Source organism: Octopus bimaculoides, chromosome 16 (assembly GCF_001194135.2).
Source record: "Octopus bimaculoides isolate UCB-OBI-ISO-001 chromosome 16, ASM119413v2, whole genome shotgun sequence".
Classification (NCBI taxonomy): Eukaryota; Metazoa; Mollusca; class Cephalopoda; order Octopoda; family Octopodidae; genus Octopus; species Octopus bimaculoides.
The window spans coordinates 47636688-47646453 of record NC_068996.1 but is presented as its reverse complement, the minus strand read 5'-3'; the positions used below and the strand labels follow the sequence as shown (position 1 = coordinate 47646453).

The following is a 9766-nucleotide window of genomic DNA, read 5'->3' as shown; positions in this document are numbered from 1 at the left end:
GTCATCATCATTAATTTAAACCCATTGTGGTCAAAGAAATCATTATTATTCTTTCTTTCCTTTTTTTGTTATCATTTCATTATATGTAAACCCCTACACTTTATGTCTGTCCTTGTATTGTCCTCCTCATCCTTCGCCCTTATGGCAAACAAATGAAATCATCATCATCATTATTATTATTATTATTATTATTATTATTATTATTATTATTATTATTATTATGCTGCCGCCTTTCATCCTTTTGTTGTCGATAAAGTACCAGTTAAGTACTGCAGTCAATGCAATTGACTTTGCCCCACCCCTCAAATTACCAGCCTTGAGCCAAAATTTGAAATTATTATTAAGGTGGTCAGCTGGCAGAATTGTTAGTATGCCAAGTGAAATGCTTAGTGGCGTTTCGTTCACCTTAACATTCTGAGTTCAAATACCGCCGAGGTCGACTTTGCCTTTCATCCTTTTGGGACTGTTAAGATAAGTACCATTTGAGTACTGGGGTCGATGTAATAAACTATTCCCCCTCCTCCAAATTTCAGGCCTTGTGCTTATAATAGAAAGGATTATTAACACCAATATGAACCTTGAGAAGGATATGTTGGTGTAGTCCTCCACCACACACAGCGCTTGTATGTATGCATTGTCTATTCATGGCTGTCTTTCCATTGAAATTTCAGCAGCTAAACGAATGGCCTCTTTGTAGCTTATATGCATATGAAGTCTGCACAGTATATGTTGAAAAAGTTCCATCTCATTATGCAAATTTAATTGTCTTTAGAAAACCCATTTGTTATTCAGTTTGTTCAACTAACCATTTAGCAGTCAGATTACTCTGTCAAATATAATGCCTGTTTATTTCCATAGTTTTGAATAAATCATGGATTATCTCATAGCTTCATTGAAATAACAGTTTTATTTTTGGAATGACATTGTAGGGCAGGTGTATGAGGTCAGATTTGATCAGCCTGAACATAAAACAAGTAGAATATTCGGATTGGATATGGTTGGTTTAACTCTTTGGCATTCAAATTATCCTCTCAAACATAATGCTTATCTCTTTTGCTCTTTTACTTGCTTCAGTCATTTGACTGTGGCCATGCTGGAGCACCACCTTTAGTCGAGCAAATCGACCCCAGGACTTATTCTTTGTAAGCCTAGTACTTATTCTATCAGTCTCTTTTTGCCAAACCGCTAAGTTACGGGCACTTAAACACACCAGCATCAGTTGTTAAGCGATGGTGGGGGGACAAACACAGACACACAAACACATACACATATATAGATATATATACATATATACGATGGGCTTCTTTCAGTTTCCATCTACCAAATCCGCTCACAAGGCTTTGGTCGGCCCGAGGCTATAGTAGAAGACATTTGCCCAAGGTGCCACGCAGTAGGACTGAACCCGGAACCATGTGGTTGGTAAGCAAGCTACTTACCACACAGCCACTCCTGTGCCTATTCAAATTGTTTTGAATAAATCATGAATAATTTTTTAGCTTTGAGATTTCATTGAGGTGACTGTTTATTTTTAGAAGGACATTGTAGGTTAAGTGTGAGAGTTTTGATCCAGTCAGCTTAAGCATAAAACATGTAGAATATCTGGGCTGCGTATCATCATCCTCATCATCATTTAACGTCCTCTTTCCATGCTGGCATGGGTTGGACGGTTTGACAAGAGTCTAACTTCTGTATCTGTTTTGGCAGGATTTTTACAGCTGGACACCCTTCTTAATACCAACCACCCAGCAGAGTAGATATGGCCAGTTTAAATGCTAGAGGGTTAAAGAACCATTCATATTACTCTTTTACTCTTTTACTTGTTTCAGTCATTTGACTGTGTCCATGCTGGAGCACCACCTTTAGTTGAGCAAATCGACCCCAGGACTTATTCTTTGTAAGCCTATTACTTATTCTATCGTTCTCTTTTGCCGAACCGCTAAGTTACAGGGATGTAAACACACCAGCATCGGTTGTCGAGTGATGTTGGGGAGGGGGACAAACAGACAAACACACACACACACACACACACACACACACACATATATATATATATACATATATACAACGGGCTTCTTTCAGTTTCCATCTACCAAATCCACTCTCAAGGCTTTGGTCAGCCGAGGCTATAGTAGAAGACACTTGCCCAAAGTGCCACGCTGTGGGACTGAACCCGGAACCATGTGGTTGGTAAGCAAGCCACTTATCACACAGCCATTCCTATGCCTCCTGTTGGAGTACCCCACTATATAAGTGTATGTGTGTGCCTTCTAGTGATGAAATTATGTAATAGACACTCATCTGCATCATACAAGCAGTGTCACTCATTTCCAGTCTTCCATGGAAACATGTTCACTCTAGGGCAACGGTCCATCACTGGAAGGGCATCAATCATAGAAAATCTGTCTTGGTAAATTCTATCTGAATTCCATGGAAAAGTAGATGTTAAAATGATGATGATGTATATATGCAGATAAATATTTATTATATGTTATACTCATACATATAAATATCTATATCTAATATGTATAAATGTTACCACTCTGCAGAGTGTGTGATGTTAGGAAGGGCATCCAGCCATAAAAACCCTGCCAAAACAGACACAGTAGCCCAGGGTAGTTTTCTACCTGGCCAGCTCCTGTGAACCATCCTTCCCATGCATGCAAGGCAGATGGATGCTAAATGATGATGATGATGATTTTTACATATCATATTTATATATTTTTCCCTTCACTAATTCTAGCCCAAGGGCTATGCCCATGTTGGAGCATTAATATTTATATGTGTGTATGTGGTGGGTGCTTATATCTCCATTTTTCAAATAATATCTAGAGAAGAAGAAGGAGAAAAAAGAGAAGTTTATAAAATCTTAAGATATTAAAGGCAAAATTCATTAAGCTAATATAAGTGCAGGCATAGCTGTGTGGTAAGAAGCTTGCTTTCCAAATGCATGGTTCCGGGTTCAGTCCCACTGTGTTAGCCAAGAGTATTCTGCTATATCCTTGTGAGTGGATTTGGTAGACGGAAACTGAAAGAAGCCCATTGTGTATATGTATATATATTTATGTGTCTGTGTCTTTATGTCTGTGTTTGTCACCCCTCCCCCAAGCAACATTGCTTGACAACCAATGCTAGCGGCTCAGCAAAAGAGACTGATAGAATAAGTACTAGGCTTACAAAGAACAAGTCCTGAGGTTGATTTCTCCAACTAAAGGCAGTGCTCCAGCATGGCAGTAGTTAAATGACTGAGATGTGTATAAGGGTATAATATGTTCAGAATTACATTTACTCATGTTGGTAAGAATTAAATGTACCATACTTTTTGTTAATGGGACAAAAGAATTTGGAATTTGAATGTTTTATGAAGTAAACTTTCCAAAATTTAGTAGAAAAAAATTTAAATAAAATCAAATATAGATGCAGGCATGGCTGCGTGGATAAGAATCTTGTTTCCCAATCATGTGGTCTTGAGTTCAGTCTCACCATGTAACACTTTGGGCAAGTGTCTTCTGCTATAAATCTCAGGATGACCAAAGCTTTATGAATGGATTTGGTAGATGGAAACTGAAAGAAGCCTGGAGTGGCTGTGTGGTAAGTAGCTTGCTTACCAACCACATGGTTCCGGGTTCCGTCCCACTGCATGGCACCTTGGGCAAGTGTCCTCTGCTATAACCTTGGGCCAACCAAAGTCTTGTGAGTAGATTTGGTAGATGGAAACTGAAAGAAGCCTGTCGTATATATATATATGTATGTGTGTAGTATTTGTCTGTGTTTGTCCCTCCACCATCACTTGACAACTGATGCTGGTGTGTTTACGTCTCGGTAACTTAGTGGTCCAGCAAAAGGGACTGATAGAATAAGTTCTAGGCTTCCAAAGAATAAGTCCTGGGGTCGATTTGCCCGACTAAAGGCAGTGCCCCAGCATGGCCACAGTCAAATGACTCGTCCCTCATCACTGCTTGACATCTGCTGTTGATTTATTTACATCACTGTAACTTAGCAGTTTGGTAAAAGAGACTGATGGAATAAGCACCAGGCTTTAAAATAAATACTGAGGTTGGTTTGTTCTACTAAAAACCTTGTAGGTGATGCCCCAGCATGGCCACAGTCCAATGACTGAAACAAATAAAAAAAAAAGGGCAAACTTACAAAAAACAACCATCATTATCAATATACAAATTATCACCTTGTTTGCCATTTGAGAGAAAATAAATTGACCTTTTCATTTCCATGGCAACTGTATTATGAGTATTGTTGTTTGTTATTATTGTCATCACCATCGTCATCATCACAACCATCATCATAATCATCATCATTTCCAGCACCACTAACACTACTATAATCATCATCATCACCCCACTAACATCATCACTACTACTACTACTACTACTGTCATCATCATCATCGTCATCACCACTTCCACCAACCCTGTGATTGTCATCATCATCACCACCATTACTATCGTCATCATCACTTTTTCCGCTGCCGTCATCACCATCATCCCTGTCATTGTTATCATTTTTATTGTCATTCTTATTAATGTTTCAATAATTATAGATTTCCTTTTACAATTTGATTATTTACTCATTGCTTTTTTTATTTTTTTAACAAGATTCTGAAATAACGCAATTTTTTTTTTTTTTTTAAATATTTTGTTGCTGCCTTTTCAGGTTAATTTCTTTATTTATTTATTTCTGTTCCCTCTTTAAATTCAAATTTGAACAGTCTCTACATGATTCAGACATTCACTATCATTGTTCTGCTAGATTCTTCTATATATTCTATGTGGATCATAAGTGAAGAAATTAATGTTGTTGTTTCTGAAATTATTCCAGGCAAATGATCAATAATTACTAGATATAATGATATAGAAACAACAGAGTCATTTTATCAAAACAATTTAGAATTTTTAATTTTTGTTTCTTAATTAAAGAAACATTTATCATAAAATCTGTTCCTTTCTTTTCCCCTTTTTTTAATGAATTGCATGATTTACAGAGAAATTCTATGACTAAATATTTAATGCTTGTATCTTTTCACTGATGGTTTCTTAATATGTACATACTTTTATGCATATGTGTATATTTATAACACACATCTGTTAGTCTGTCTATCTGTCTATCTATATAATATAAATGCATATGCATATAGATTCACCTATGCTAGCATGGAAGGCAGACGTTAAACAATGATTATCTATCTGTCTATCTGTCTGTCTATCTCTCTATCTGTCTATCTATCTATCCATCCATCTATCTATCCATCCATCCATTTATCTATCTATCTATCTATATATCTATCTATCTATCTATCTATATATATATCTATCTATCTACCTTCCTTCCTTCCATCCTTCCTTCTTTATTGCTATTATGCAAAAGTCACGTAAGTCCAAAATGTTGCTTTTTCAGAAAACGATAAAATAGTTCCACCATTCCATAGCAAAACCGTTGTACTACACTTTGACATTTTTTGTATCTTGGCATCTGAAGTGTAGCTGGAGATACGACAGTTTGACCAAAAGAACCCAAAAATACAGAGCTTCAGGATAAACACTTAATAAATATTGAGAAAATGCATTTGGCCAAATTTGAATGTATGAAAGTTTAACATAATAGCAATACAAATATATATATATATATATATATATATATATATATATATATATACATATATATATTTATATATATATGTATGTATACACACACATATACATACCACATACACATATATATCCACCCACATATACGCATATTCTGCTTTATTTGAAAAATGTTGTGAAAGCTACTTTCTTTTTATTTGTTTAAATTAGAAATTCAACAGAAATTTCATTTTTTTTTTTTTTCACACTTCAGAATTTCTTTCCAGATACTTTAGAATTCCTTTGTTGACACTTAGAATATCTTCTTGACACAATCGTCAATGTTTTTTAGCTTCAGTGTCTAGTCTTGATTAAGATAATACCAATAATTTAATTACCTGTTGGCTGATGTAGTCTTCACAATCAGTAAAATAGCATATTAACTGATGGTCATTGCTGTCAATATGATATGTATGAAGGATGGCAGTTGAGTGAAAAAGGCCAAATTGATTCAAGTGGAAGGAACCTAGCCAAGAGGAAGACTAAAAAAAAAAGTTGTGGGAAGAAATAGTGAAGGTGAAGGCTGATTTCAGGCTACAGGACTCCAGGAGGGAGATGTTAACTCTGTCGTGCTATATTCCCACTATGGCAGAAATAAGTGAAATGCCATCGAGCTAGATTCCTGGTAAAGTTATAATGAACAACAGCCGTAGCAAAAAGAAGATGCAGCCGATTCTGTCCATTTGTTTGCCTAACAAATACAGTAGTTGAGAGAAAGGCCTATTATTGTGATTCTCCTGAATTATTTTGTTAATCTGTCCATTAGATTCCATGCAATTGTTGCTCTTGAGCTGTGTATACAACTATTTTTTTTTTTTTGTTTTACTCAAGAGCCCATATGCAGTATAAAGTTTGACACAGGGACCCAGATCTAAGAGGGTTAATGAGTCAAATCAAAAAATAGGGAAATGCTTAGATTGAATATGGCAAAACTGATGTAAAAAATAATGATGAAAATCACAGTGGTGACAATCCGATATTCCTGTCGTTTTTATGCTTTTTTACTGGTTACAGTCATTGGACTGAAGGCCTTCATCAACCAAATTATCTGCTCTTATTTTAAGTGTAGTGCTTATTCTTCGACATATTCTGGGTTCCTGTTGCCAAACCACTAAGTTGTGGGTTAAGTGGTTAGAGACACATGGACATGCATGAATGCCCACACATAACGGTTGGCTTTTGCGCAATTTTCATGTACCAAATTCATTCATGAAGCATTTGTTCACCTGAAGCTATTTTAGAAAACATTTGCCCAAGTGCCATATCAAAGGATTCTTTTCTACTCTAGGCACAAGGCCCAAAATTTTTTGGGAGGGAGCCAGTCGATCAGATCGACCCCAGTACACAACTGGTACTTAATTTAGTGACCCCAAAAAGGATGAAAGGCAAAGTTGACCTCGACGGAATTTGAACTCAGAATGTAAAGGCAGATGGAATACCTAGTGACCCCGAAAGGATGAAAAGCAAAGTCAACCTCGGGCCATATCAAAGGACTGAAGCTGAAATGATGCCTACAAATTACTCAGCCATACCTTTTTGTATAATAATTATTATATCACCTGACTTATTAATAAGGTTCAGCTGTCAATAGCTCTCACCTGCATCGGCTTATCCATATTCTGGAATGAAAATTTAATTCCTTTCATTCTTAATGCTGTTTTCAACTCTACAAGCCCTCAGATTTTAGGCACAAAATTTCTATATTATTTCCCTCATGTAAGGGAGAAAAACTACCTGTAATATATAGGCCAGGGCCCCTGCTAATGTTTCCAATGATGTCATATAGAAACTTTCCACATTGTTTGAAAAACAGAAGTCTTTCATGTTCCTCTTTACCATTTCCTGGCTAAAACTTTGAACAAAGAATACCTTTACCATTTCCTGGATAAAAATTTGAGCAAAGAATACCTTCAATCTTTTTTGTTTTTATTTTTGCAGCACATATATTCCTGCAGTTTTTCCTTGAGTTGGCTCAAGGCTAGTTTCTCCTTTTGATTCACAACATCTGCAAAAAATGGTATACCGTTGTTGTTGCTGCTGCTGCTGTTGTTTGTATTGGCATCGATGTTCAATTTTTTTTTTTGGTTCAAATTAATGTTATCATTATTATTCCTTTGTTCTTGGCACCATTGTGCAATAGTAAGTGTTTAGCTTGAAGCTGTATATCTTTTAGCTTTTTTCCATGTTTTTCTGGGGTTTTTTTTATTGTTCTAAAGTTTCTGATTTTTCTTTTTTATATTTGAAAATAATTGGATAGAATCTTTGTTTATATTAGTGAGGCCCCTGCTACCACCACAGTGACACACAACACTTCTTTCCTTTAATCCCCAAAGGGACAATGCAAATGGCTATTCATCATTTCCATACAATGCAAATATAATACAATTGATTATTGCCAAAAAAATATATAAACAGAAATATCTAAAGACAAATCTGTTTTTCCAACTCCAGAGTAATTGGGTGGATCTTCAAATAATTCAAAAGACTTCTGTTATTAATTCTAGAAAAAAATATGAGCATATGGCTTAAATGTGTGTGTGTGTATCTTTGTGTCAATCAATGTTGGTATGTTTTTGACCCTGTAACTTAGTGGTTCAATAAAAGAGACCAGTAGAATAAGTATCAGGCTTTAAGAAAAAATAAAGAGTTCTGAGGTTGATTCATTTGATTAACATTTTTTCAAAGCACTACCCCAGCATGGCCACAGTCTAATGACTGAAACAAGTAAAAGACAGAAGATAAATATATAGGTGCAGGTATTGCTGTGTGGTAAGAAGCTTGCTTCCCAACCACGTGGTTCCAGGTTCAGTCCCACTGCATGGCACCCTGGGCAAGTGTCTTCTATTATAGCCTCAAACTAACCAAAGCCTTGTGAGTGGAAACTGAAAGAAGCCCATCATATATTTATATATAGATATATGTATATATCTATGTGTGTGTGTGTCTTTTTCTCTGTGTTTGAACCCACCATCATCATTTGACTACTGAAGTTGGTGTGAACTTAGCAGTTCAACAAAACAAATAAATAAACTAACAGGCGCAGGAGTGGCTGTGTGGTAAGTAGCTTGCTTACCAACCACATGGTTCTGGTTCAGTCCTACTGCATGGCACCTTGGGAAAGTGTCTTCTACTATAGCCTCGGACTGACCAAAGTATTGTGAGTGGATTTGGTAGACGGAAACTGAAAGAAGCCTGTCGTATATATATATATATATATATATATATATATATATATATATATGTATGTATGTATGTATGTATGTATGTATGTATGTATGTATGTATGTATGTATGTATGTATGTATGTATGTATGTATGTATGTATGTATGTATGTATGTATGTATGTATGTATGTATGTATGTGTGTGTGTGTGTGTGTGTGTGTCTGTGTTTGTCCCCACAACGTTGCTTGACAACCGATGCTGGTGTGCTTATGTCCCTGTCACTTAGCGGTTCGGCAAAAGAGACCGATAGAATAAGTACTAGGCTTAAAAAAGTCCTGGGGCTAATTTGTTTGATTAAAAACCCTTCAAGGTAGTGCTCCAGCATGGCTGCAGTCAAATGACCGAAACAAAAGTATAAACGAGTAAAAGAATATATGGCCAGGCCTTGGCTCTTCAATTACAAATGATAAAGAAAAACACCCCATAAGGCAGTTTGGTTAGCAAAAGTAATTGCTAATTTTATATGTGAGATTACAGCATCACTTGTAGACTTTGGATATGTGTAAATGACATTCCTTGGTAGATGAAAAAGTGTCATTACCCATATGAAGAGGGCACTACAGTAGAAAGCACAGCGGTAGAAGCAAATGTGAGCTTAAGTTGTAAAGATCTCAGTTGATAATTATGGCCTTCACACAAGAAGATTGAAAAAATGGCAGCTTGCCATTTGATAAATTCTTCTAAATGAAGTCAGCTGGAGAAAAAGAAATTTAAAATGATGACAGTTCCAATAAATACATTATGTATATATATCTGTGAGCATGTGTGTGTATGATCTATCTTTCTATCTATTTATCTATCTAACTAACTATCTACCTACATATATATATGTAGGTAGATAGTTACTAATCTGTTTGTTTTCTACACCACCTATCTTCGTCTTTTTTTTTGGGGGGGGGGGGGG

The 9766-nt window shown here is 36.0% G+C and overlaps 1 protein-coding gene across 1 annotated transcript in view; it reads left to right on the top strand.

Annotated features, from left to right (window-relative positions):
- Positions 1 to 9766, top strand: part of LOC106876825 (neuroendocrine convertase 2) — a 304096-nt gene that overhangs the window by 200664 nt on the left and 93666 nt on the right. The gene's annotated exons all lie outside the window — the stretch shown is intronic.